Raw genomic sequence first — 12,902 nt, forward strand, 5'->3', positions numbered from 1 at the left:
ACTGTTATAGACAATGAATTGAAGTAAAAAAATCACAGCAAGTCCCACAGTGCTGGGGCTCGTGAACATAAATTGAAAACTTAAGGTTTTCCTCTGCTTGACTCAGAAGTGTTAATGGTTCAGGATGTCTTGTTTCTCTTTATCTTCCCTGAATGCACTTTTGAACTCAGATGGCTAAGGATTATAGCCAGTGAATTAATTTATTAGGCTCCCAGAGTACCTAAGAAAAGGAAACCTGTGAAGTACGCATATATTTTTTAAGGTTTTATAAATAAGCAGCAACTTACCAGATAGATAGAAATATATCAAAGTTAGTGCTGCTAGTTTGATTGTAGTACATAAATTATTCAATTTTGTCTAGATTTTTAGTGGTGGCTAAAACTGTGAGCAGTGAAATCTAATCCATACATTCTCTGCCTTAAAGCTATGTGCATTGCCATAGCCAAAGATCAGTCCACATTCTCAGGAAACACATGACTGCTTATTTTTAAGATCTGGTTGGAAAAACAACTTGGGGGATTAATGTGGGCAAATACTCTGCAAAATATTTGTGTGTAGATCCACCAGGTCTGGTCCCAAGCAGAGTGACATGACTGGCAATAATCTACGTGAGGAAATTTTTCTGTCTTGACTTTGTGAAAATGGAAAAAAAATATTAATGTCATGCTGAAGAAGGATATGAATAATGTATGCTGAGTTTTTTTACCATACCAACTGAAGTCAGTGAAGTGTCCAAATGTAATTTGCCTGAGCTCAAAGACCTCAGTTAACTACTACATATGATGTAAGGTATGCACATGCACAACATGGATGTGACTGCAAACAAAATCCTATCAGATACATTCCGGATAATAAATATTGTCATTATAGGCACTGTTTTCAGTGTTGCCAGTAAATAAGGCCACTTGACAGTTCAAGATCTTTGTCAAGAACAAGATTAAGGGAAGATGAATATTAAACACATAATCACACAATCATTTCTCTTGCAATAAAATACTTCCTGTATTCTTGTTTCCACTGTCAGATTGGAAGAATAAGTAGGTGGTTAGATTTTCTCCAAAGCAGGTTAGAGCTGGAAATTTGTTTCTAGATAAGTATTCCAATTTAATGTAAATATTCTGTATTTACAGAGAATTTAATTATTTTTGCATTTTAATCGCTATAAACACCTTTAAACAGCAACAAAATCCAGAGAACATCTGTTATATACACTGCATATAAACAGATTGGAGATTTTTAAATATTTAAATTTGTAAATATTTACATTTTAGATTTAGCATTTGTTGCAAGGGTTTTTGAAACATTTACAGTAAATTTTCCCTGATATAATAAAATTTTGCATTAATTTTCTGTGGTCCAAATTAGAAATGATTTTTCTATTTTATTGCCCATGTGAAATACCTGGCAAACTTGGCATCTTTGCACAGTAAAAAAAAACAATTAATAATTAACCCATCAACAAATTTTTCTATTGATGAGATAGATATATGTATACAATGTCTGTACTTGCTGCATGCACAAACATTGAAAGAGGCAAGCACTCAGGAGAGGGATAACACCAAAATAAAAGTTACACAACCAAGCTTAGGTTTGTTCTTATGTGTTTTATAGATAAAACAGAACCCTGTATACCACCTTTGTGATAAATGGCTGCATTTATTCTCTTTGTGCACTGTTGCTGCAGAAGTCCTCCTTAGATTTCAAATGCCTATGATTATTTTTCTGTTTTAATGATTAGTAAAAATATCACAGAAAACTGGACCTCATACAAAGCTCAGGAAGGTTCATGTGAAACATCTCCTCCCAACCAGTTGTATTAAGCATATGTTTTTCAGAGAAAGTTCTTAATTTGGGAAAACATTTTTACATAGAAGTATTTAAATTATGTTTTGTTTCCAAACAGACATCTGTGTTCTTGATTGGTGAAACACTTGCCTAACTGCTTTCCTGAACTGGGGCTTAGATTGAATATTTAAGGTTATTTATCTTGGTTCTATTACTCTGACCTTCACAACTTGGAGAAAGGGAATGGGTTTGTCCCTGAAAAAGTGCTGAACTACTGAAATGTTTGTCTAATTGCCCTGTTTGTACATGCAAATCTGAACCTGGAGGTTTACAAAATGATGTGTCCCCAAAGGGCAAGCGTTTAAGGATGTAAACCTATCTGTACTGAGAAGTGGGAAGACCATCCATATTTATTCATAGAAAAGCCTTCATAAAATCTTCAGAAATACATGGGATTAGTGGCAGTGGACAGTGAGGGAGCCAAGCTTCAGGGTGTCCGAGAAAGTCAGATTTCTCAAAAAAAGGTGCAGCTGAGGATAACAGGTTGTCTGATGAAAACTGTATTATTATTATGTTAATAGGTTTTGTGCTAAAACAAAACCTACATTAAAGTCCTTGATTTTGTAAACAGGCTATAAACAACACTTTTTATGTATTCACATTATGTTTTGGCTTATTATTCTTAGTAAAACTGATGCCAGTTTGTATTATGTTTGATTGTGGAATGCTGAACACATCTCAGAGATAGAACATAAAGGGATTCATACAATTTTCTCCTCTATAAGGCTAAGCAAAGTATTTTTGTACCATAAATACACATTTAGCTTTTCAATATGCTTAATAATAAGAGTCTCTTAGAGGCAGGAGGTAAGCAGCCCTGAAGATGCTGCATATTGTATTACAATTCAGAGGATGATAGAGGAAAGGGATGGCAGGAGATTTTTTTATGCATCAGATGAAAAATGAGAGTTTGCAATCTCCATGCCATTAAACAGGGTGGTTAGAGTCAGACCTGCTCTCTTTTCTACATTTCTGGTTATTTGGTGCCTGGCAGCTGAGTGTGAGCTCTTCACTTTTGTTGTCATTATCATTATCATGTCTCAGGGAGGTGAAATAATCAGAGCTGCTTCAAACAGCACAGCAGTGATATTTACTTTTGTAACTGAAGGATGACAAAGCTCAAGAACTGAAATGAAAGGAGAGGGGATTTCTTCAGCCTTGCTCACAAGGCAAACCTTACCTTGAGGATGGAACTATTGATTCTGGCATGAGACATGTCTGCACCTGTATTTTGATGGCTCCTGCTCACAGAATAGCTGCTTTAGGACTGCACATTGAATTCTTCTGGGGTAAAATGGAGCAAGAAGTAGGACTTTGACACTGGTGGGCTGTTCGAGAACCAATACTGACTGGTAGCATGAAAATAACTCCTCCCTTATATCATCCTGAGGGTCACAGATCCCAGTGGCTTCTTAGTTCAGCTTCATTTCACAGTGAGTTGTTCTGTTTTGCTGGAACTTTATGGTTAGTCACTGCCTTCAGTGACAACTGGAAACATCTGCTTGGGGCAGCCAAGGGAGCCATTGCGGGACCAAAAGCAAAAAACAGTAAACATGAAAACAGCTCCCTGGAGAAGTCAGATGTAAGGGAAGCACCAATAAACTCCTGGCTGCACAACTATCTCTGCTTCCTGGAAAGAAATTATTTGCATCATTTTGGCTGCTGGCAGGACCTGTTCTTTGTTGTTGGTGTAGTCATAGAGGCCGGTAGGAATGGGATGAGGCTTCATGGCTGTAAGCAACTGTCAGCAATAGTGTCTTGTATGGCAATTTCTCTCCTGCTGCAACTGATATGGAAAGGAAAGGGTAACTGAACCACAACCAAAAAGCCTGCAGGGTACCTTACAGTTGTTTATGTCATTGCAAACACTGTTAGGTGAGGTTTAATGCTGATTTTGTGAAAGCATAGGTGATTGTGAAAAGAATTCTCTTGTCACCCATTAAATCTTGTGCATAATTGTCTCTGTTTCTGTGCATGCATTTAGGAACAGGTCAATGAAAATAGTAGGTAAAACCAAGGAGTTGTGATGGAGAAAGACAATCCTGTGCTATAAGGATGGTCTGTAGCCTATGCCCATGTTATTCTGGAAATAAGTCTAGCAAGTGTAATGTGCAAAAATGAGTATGAGCTGGGTAAATAGTTTTGTGGTAGTACTTTCCTTGCACAGAATTTAGTGTAATCCCTACCTCATTGTCATTCTCCTTTGAAGAAATATTATGGTTCCTTTTAATTCTAATTCTAACTTTTCTGATCAAACTAGAATGTTTTGTTGGTCAGGGTTTTTAGATGAAAACATGAAGTGGTCCTGTTGAAAATTTTTGCTAACTGCTCTTTTTTTCCCCATGTAGACAGATTTTTTGATTCCTCTTGTCTATTTCTGAGAAGAAACCCTCCCAAGTCTTCCAGCACCTTTCCCACATATACAGAATACATAGGTATACCACTTTAATCTCTCTTAAAGAAATGAACCTATAAGCTAGTAGCTTCAGAAGTGTTGTAGATTTTTCCTAATGTTAAATGAAACTACACTTGGAAACCAAAAACATGAACAGAAATTGAAATTTAGTTCCTTTTCTAGAAACCAAGAAGCTCTTTTGATGGAATATGCAAGCCAGTATAGTAACATAAAGGGACTGATGGCATATACATCTACAGATAACTCACAACAGGGGTCAGAGAAAGTTGACACATAGAGGTCTACTTAGAGGTTATTTTTGTCACCCTTAATGGTAACACTTCTGTGACCCAAAATGCAGAAAGATCATCCCGTATTTTCTGCCCAGAGAAACCCTGTCTAGCAAATCTATTGTGCCTGTGTTATAATGCACCTGTTTTTGAGAAAAAGCAAATGAGATGTAGCTCTACGTCTACCCACATCTCTGAGAAAACAGCTGGTTGGCAAGCTGATGGAGGCAAAAAATCTGTCTTTCCATCAGTGTCTTTTCTCTAAAAATTAATAGTCTCCTTGCTACTGCATTGGCATACACTCTGCTCTGTTATTAATGAGCTTAACTCCACTGATTGTGCTTTGTTGTGGAAATTTCTGTAATATAGAGACCTCTCTGGTTCTGCTGGACTGGGCTCATTAATACGTAATACAGGGAAATGTAGCCCTGTCACCTTTAAGACTGACCACTAAAGATCTTGCTCCAGATTCCTGGCTCAAGACTGGTTTCTGTGGCAATGCACCTGCTCACACTAGAAATAAAACTGATCCTCTCTATCCACTTGGTAAAGGATACAATAACTACAATAGCTCTAACTCTGCTTTGCGCTGGTTTGTTAAATGTGATAAATTGATTAAAAAATTCCTTTTAGATGTGAATACACAGTAGAAGAAAACCAATTAATTAGAACTTGGATTAACTGAGTGTAAGTGTTTATTGTGGAAGTGGTCCCTGCTGCTATTTAGAAAGCCTCAGTCCTCAAGAGTCTGTGACTAAAGGACATCAGACTGAATCACTTAAGTAGTCGTGCTGTCAGTAAACATTGATGAAGTTTGCTTTTGCATGCTAATAATAGAGACTCTGGTCTCTATCGTGTGAATCTTTATTATCCTCTATCTAAGAAACAATTCCAGCTGCAAAAATATTAGTAGTAAGAAGGGATGAGCATAGCAGTTGCTGTTGTCCATCTGTGCCTGAATTATCTGGCTTATCTGATCTACCAAGATGCCCTTGGCATGCAAGCAATTGTTCAGCCAGCTGACATCCTTTGTACCTCAAATGCAGTGTAATTGCCATGAAGCTCAAGAGAAAGGAGGATTCGTTTGTGCAGAAGTCTTGTTCTCTTTGATGTGATTCATAACTGCACTTGAAAGATGTCCAAAATATGCAAGTAGCAGGTTACCTCCTCAGAGTCCAGCACTGACTGTGGTGGATCCCTGCACAATGTGTGGTCAGGTATTTCTGCCATCTGCTTTGGACTAGAGCTTACATGCAGTGAAGGACTGAAGTTAGAAGCCCAAAGCTTGAAGTCTTCCCTCAGAACTGTAACTGTGTGTGTGAGGAGGAAATGAAATTGCCTAAACTGACAATAGTGTTCTCTGCAAAGGAAAAACTATCCTTTCATCAAAAAGCATGCAGTCAAAATCTGTATCTGAGGTGTCTTGGCATGAGAGGATCCATGCAGGGACTGGAAACTTTTGTTTGAAAGGTGAATTTATTGTTTAATTGTTGAGTGAAACCTTTCTGCAATACAACTTGAGGCTCCATTAAAAAGCTTCTCTGTGGCTACTGCTGCAATTTCTTATCTCTTTCTTTTCCAGCCTGAGTTTTGCTTTGCTTTTGTGGCTATTAGCTGTATTCCTGCCCTGCAGATTTTTATTTCTTTTATGCATACCATCTACTGATACCAGCACATTAAGATTTACAATGTTTGTGCAGAAGCAGGGATTTTATAAGCCAGGAAAAGTTAGAAAGAGAAACACAGATAATCCTGCTTTGGTGGTTCTTGCATTCCCTTTCAAAACATTTGTGTGCAGTGTTTGACATCAGAGTACCAACCTTTTTAAACTTTTTACTAATTCATTCCAAAGAGGTATTCCTGAATTCACAGTATTAAATTAATAGTGTAGGATGTGTTGCAGCAATATGGTGTTTGTGTACAAATATTCAGCAGCTATGATGAAAATTAATTCCAGGATGAAATTAATCTACATATTCATCTTCTTCAGTTGTATTCAAAATGGAAAGCAAGAACACTTAAGAAGCAAAGTTAGATTAACTAGCAATGTATGAATATTCTGGGCTTGATTAACTGTTTTTAAGACTACTGTTCTTCCACTGAAAAGAATCACCACAGCATTGTTCCTCTTATCTTGTACTTTATAACAATGGCTGGCTTTCACGTGTCTCCCTGCAGTCTGGGATTTAAATTTGTATCTTATTCTCTCTTGACAGTATTTGTCTTCCTTGCCTCATTGGTTCCAAATAATTATTTATACCAATTTTACTTTCAGATTTTTGTAGACTTGACAGCTTTGCCTACAGGGATATTTTCCTGGTTTACCATACGGTTTCATAACTACCTGTCTGTTCTGTTGAGATCAGGTTCTTTCAAAATTCTCCTGTATTGACAGGAGGTACAAACTTTTTATTGACATGGTACAACACTTCTACAGACCACATTTTGGGATGCTGCCAGTCTTGAGCCCCTTACACTTCAGAGGTGGAGGCATTTTTACTCTCCTGCCCCTGTGATAGAGCACAGACTCTTTAAGGTACCATGAAATTGATGTTTTAGCACCACAGTTTTTATTTCAATTCTGTGTCAGGAAAGAAAGAAAGAATTTGGTTCTTCATGGAAATGTTGTTATTACCACTTAAATTCTGCCATTGCTACTGCAAGAGCTACAGCTCTGATCACTTCTAATGCCTTGGTGACAAACATAGCACTCAGATCCTTATAATTCTCAGTCTACATTGTAAGAAACATTTAGACTACGAAATAGATGTCCATCTATTGTCTGCACAATGGGCAGTTCCAAGGAATTCTAAACAAGTCAAAATAATCTCTCTGGGAATTTTCTAGCCAAGCTGGCGATGCCTAAGGAGTTTCCAGACCTACAGACCTAGCAAGAATCTAGCACATAAGGACAGAGATAACATTTTCAACAAGTCAATTCTACCCCTACCTCAAATATTTAAAACATTTAACTTAAAAAAAAAATCATAGCTTTGCTTTCTCTTCCAAGAAAATGGCAAAGTAATATAGTGTCTTTTTTTCTGACTGTTTCATACAGTTTCACATAACATTGACTGAAACAGTCATTTTAAGCCCACTGATTTGTTGCCTAGTTTTGTAGAAATGGCATAAACTAACAAAATGATGAGTATAGGTAGATATTTTCTACGAGATAAATGATTCAGAGTAAATGTGACAATTTAATTCTCTAAGATGTTCCAAAGTGCCCTTTTCTTTTTTCCTTTTTTTCTTTAGATTTGTTTTCTTTTAATTTGAGAAAAAGTAACTTCTTTTTTTTTTCTTTTTTTTTTTCTTTTTTTGGTTTTTTTTGTTTTGTTTGTTTGGTTGGGTTTTTTTGTTTTTTTTTTTTTGTTTGTTTGTTTGGGTTTTTTTGTTTGTTTATCTTAAATTGTTTGATTGAGACTTGATCTTGGCAAACTGTGACTGCAGATGCTGGCAGAGAAAGGAGTCATCGATGGTTCTGGAGCCAGAATCAATCACCAACAAAAATTGCAATTTCCACTTGTCCCAGTTGCTGTTCAAGGGCAGAGAAGTCATAAATGTGGGAGACTGCTGCTTGCTCTTTCAGCCACCGCTGTGCTGAGACAGCCAGTGGGAAAATACTTTAGACATGGTGGTTTTATAAAGGTGGTAAATCCTTCACTCTATTAAGAATAATGGAAGTTTTCCCACCATATTTTAAAGTGCAGATATCTGTTTACTCTTCATTTCTGTGGTAGTACTATCTTGCCTCCCTGCCCCCTTCCACCAAAGCTTCTCTTTTAATAAGATAGTTCTAGAATGTCACAGGACTGTCAGTCTGGGGGGCTCACACTCCTGCCTGCTGTATGTAGTGGGCTCCCTCCCACAGTTGCTGTCTCCCTTGGAGATGGGAAAGCTCCCTAATATCCTTCCTTACCTTAGTCTTAGAGACATCTGTGTGCCCCAGGGGATGCTTTGTGCCCTCTGAGAGCTCAGATGAGGGAAGTGGGAATATACAAAGTGGGAATATTCAAAGTGGGAATATACAAGTGGCTGGACTGGTACTATGACACTCTGCTGATAAGTAAAAATCTTCTGCAGACATCTTGATCAGAAATCCTCTATGTGTACATATATGTGGATACACGTAAAAAGTATGTACAGATAGATACATAGGTATGTGTATACCCACATATAAAATAGCTTTTGGAACCTTTTCAATGTGGAAACCCTCTTTGCCCTCATGTTAGCATGGAATTCCGTTGCAGTTTGCATCAAACAGCTGATTTATGGACAACTACTGAGTACGTCTGTTGTGATGTCCATACACTCGGATGTGTGTGGACAATGACTGGAAGATGGAGTGAATTAGAATTGCTATTATTATTTGTATCCGTTCTTGCATTATGTTTTTTTTAAAGGCCTGAAGCATATGTTTCACAATCCCATTTACTCCCATTAGCACACAGACATACTCTGTTTCAAATTGACTTTTAAAACAGATGTGTTATCAAAACCATTTTAAAAATAGTTTGTACCTACCCCGGGGAGATCTGGAGTCCTTTAAAGCCTACAGCAATTTACATTCAGAAAAAATGTTCAAGTCAAGCTTTATCAGCTCATACTGTGCACAGTTTGCTGTGTTCAGAGTGGATTGTGAAAAAAAAATAAGAGCTTTGTTACTTGTAGCAGTGTGAACAAAGGTCTGATACAGTGTTTAGGATAAAAGAACTGGTTCTTTCTCTTCAATAAAAGGAAGAAAATCAGTGTTTTGGACCTTGCATCCTCTGCTTGATTAGAGGTGTTAATTATTTCAGCATTATCACTGTCTGTGTTCACCAAGTGTGGTCCCCTCAGGACTGCTGTGCTACCTCTTATCAGCGCCTCAGAATGGCAGCACTGGCTCAGCTGTAGCTGTGCTTTGCAGAGCATGTCAGATGGGGTCAATAGATCTTTTCAGCTCCTACTTTACAGCCATGTATCTGCCTGAGTGCTCTTTAGTTATTTATATGCTTTGGGTAACTGGGCATTACAAGAGGAAAAGTCATTTTCCTTCTGCGTGTTTTAGTCATACACTGTTCCAGCCTTATCTTCAGTTAAGTTTAGAGAACTCTTTTGGGATAAGAGCAGGAAAGTTTGTAGGGTCATCAGAAAACCCACTTGTAAAGATTTCCACTGCATTTCTGCACTAATCGTAGATGTGGCCCATAAGATCAAGCAAGGGTTTTGAGCCTCTAAGTCCTTGAGCTTCTTAAGGGTGCAGCTACTTGTTTGCAACAGGAAATGTGTGTATTTCCTAAGGGGAGATTCTTCAGCCTTCAGAGTCAGCAATGCAGTTCATAGGCTTAACAAAGGGGGAAAAAAAAAAAGAACAGAGGTGATGGGAAACCAAGACTTTTGAATCTGCATGATAACTTCAAGTGCTGCTGACTTTCTGATGACTCCTATCCATCTTCAAATCTAAAAGATTTCACTCTCACTGTTTATTGAGCCAAGCCATTGTAGACATTACCATTCTTCAACATTGTTTTCTATATTTCCTCATGCTGAGTAATTGCTCTTGTAGCTTTGTCTCCTTTGTTTATCTTTTCTGTAGAACATGAGTTATCCTGAGAGAATTCTTTACGTTAGCAGCAAAATTGTGTCCTAGAGTGGATATTACAGATTTATTTCATATCTGAAATTGCCTATCACTTTTTTCATCTCAAAGAACAATCTCTTCTTCTTTGGAAATATCTTCTTTGAACTACGCTTTCATGAGTTTTCCTGCATCCCTTAAAAGAGAAAAAGTACGTCTAATGCATTTCCTCCTATTCTGTCACCCTGAATTCTTGTACTGCCAGGTCAGAATTCTAAAAGAAAGAAATTATTGGGAAAATAAAAAAAAAAATCTTAAATACTAAATTTTAAATTAAGGGACCAGCACATCATTTGAATGCAGTGCAATGTATGAGCATTTCCATCAAGCTGAAACACAATTCACGATTGGCTGCACACTGACAGAAATGGTCTCTTGTGCTCTCTTACTGCAGGTCCTATAATTCAGACCCTTTAACAGCTTCAGGAGCAAGCTGGACCTCTAAATAATAGTTTTCAATAATGATAATTGCACACCTGTCATGAAGTTGGGAATGCTGCAGAGAAATTCAGTGAAGAAGGGAGACCTGCGATTTTCAGGGAAAAAACCATTATTGCCTCTAAGGACAGTTGATTTAGAAATAACAGTTCCATGACATGTCAAGAAAGCAGCTGGAGATCAAGCACAATCTGTAGCTGAAATACTTGAAAGGTGGGCTGCAAAGCAGAAAAATGGCTTTATTTTTTGCATTTTCCTTTCCATGATGTGTAAGTTTTTCCAAAGACTTCTTTCTTTTTTCCCTCTTCTTTTCTTTTTCACATTTGACACTTTAGATCCGGTACTTGAAACAATGAAGCTATCCAAAGCAATTTCAGATATGAAATAAGCCTGTAATCCAAAGACTTTATTAGCCAGGTTCCCTTACTTCACTTACCACATTTACTGGCAAAACCTCTTATTTGTGTGGGGGTCATCATTATTTGGGCCTTTCATCAACAAACTTTGATGAAACAGAAACAATTTAGTAAAGCAGAAAACAAGAGGCAGTTAAAACCAGATGCATGTGAGCAATCAGTTACCTTTAGCATGGACATGAGCAGTGTTTTGTAGGTAATAAAGTCCACATTTCTGTTAGAAAAGAGAAACAGCTGTAAGGGAAGATCTCTGTAACAGAAAAACAGAGCCTTCCTACTTTTTTTTACTGATTTAGGAAAACTGGAGGACAGATTTGAAAAGGGAAAAACTTTTTGAACTTCCTGACTCTGGTGGTGGAAATGACGTCCTATGGGTTTCTGCAGGAAGAGATGTCCGTCCATTTGCTGCTGACAGGGCTGAAGACTGGTCTGCTGGGGAACCTGTTTCTTCCCTCCCTGGCTGCAAAATCACTCCCCAGGAGGCCCATTTGTTGCTATTTTGGGTTTTCTTCGTCTACTTCTGCCTAATCTGTTCCTGTTGTCCAGAAAACTTTCTTTCCTTCACTTGTAAATTTTGCTATGTCTTTTCATCACTCTGTGTGGCAGTGTTTTCATATCAGAGAACATCTTACACTGCCTTGCTATTTCTTTGAGACTTGCCAAGTCTCCTCACTGACTTTTATCCCCTCTTTCTTCCTTCCATCTCAGTCTGACTCCAGGCTGTTCTTTCAGTTAGAAAAGAAAAGCCAGACACTGTGCAAGACCCAAAGCTTGGGATGTCTCTGACTTGACTGTCATGCCTGTTAGTCAAACTTCAATAATTTCTTTGTCAGAGCATCCTTGTGACAGAGGATTTTTACTTAGCAGAATCAGTTATCCAAGTTATCACTGCATTATGTTTATGCTCCATCTCCTCCCAGTAATGCACCTAGACTACTCCTTAATTTTATGGTCTTCAAATAAAGGTAAAAGAAAGAATGCTGCAAAACCCAGAGGCCAAGTAAAAATTTCCTCTTTTCAGAGAGTGTTGACTGTGTTTCTGTCTTTCAAGCCTGCACAAGTTCTGCTGACAGGGTAGTGATTTAGTGGATTGCAAAGAAGATGAAGAATTTCAAGGTGTTAAAGCAAAATAGTTTAAATCTTGCCTAACTGAAGACAAAGAAAGATTAAAAAAAAAAAGAAGAACAAAACAAATAAACAACAAACTTGTTTTTCATCAAGTAGGCTAACTTTTTTGTTTCCCCAAGTTCATCATATCTTTCTGTGTAAATCACTTTGGAAGGTGGATATGCTCATTCAGGTTCAGCAATTTCAGTGTCTCCATCATTCTGGTATCAGTGACATCAGCTGATAGCAGCAGTTTTAGTGCTGGAGAGCATTTAGGTACAAACTGCATCTGACTGGGGATATGTGGAAGTTTTCATGCAGTCTGGTTTCCCTAGCTGAAGAATGCTTGAGACAGGAACTAAAATTCTGTCTGAAGAGGCTGATCTTTAGCTAAAGAATACAAAGAGCATCTTAAATTTCCAATAATCTCCTGAAGAAAGAAGCCTAATTCTGATGCAAATGTTAAGTAACAGATAATATCTTGCTGGACAGGGTTTCAACACAAGAAAATTATAAGAAATAAACCCTAAATTGTTCAAAATATTAGTTGCAAATTTATACAGTTGCTTTTATTTCTGAGAAGATTATGATCCTGAAATTTCAAAGTTGCTGAAAAAAGGGGACAAACTCATGCTGAAAACATATAAATGGTATTTCTCAGATTTCTGGGAGAGGACATGCACAGATGCAGATGAAACAACAGATTATGTGATACTAACACGTGATTAAAAGCAAAGCCAAACCCAGTGAAAAGTCTGGAAGTGTTATAAAACCTATCAATAAGTCAAAGA

This window comes from Onychostruthus taczanowskii, unplaced genomic scaffold (assembly GCF_017590055.1).
Source record: "Onychostruthus taczanowskii isolate IOZ18803 unplaced genomic scaffold, ASM1759005v1 scaffold71, whole genome shotgun sequence".
NCBI classification, from domain to species: domain Eukaryota; kingdom Metazoa; phylum Chordata; class Aves; order Passeriformes; family Passeridae; genus Onychostruthus; species Onychostruthus taczanowskii.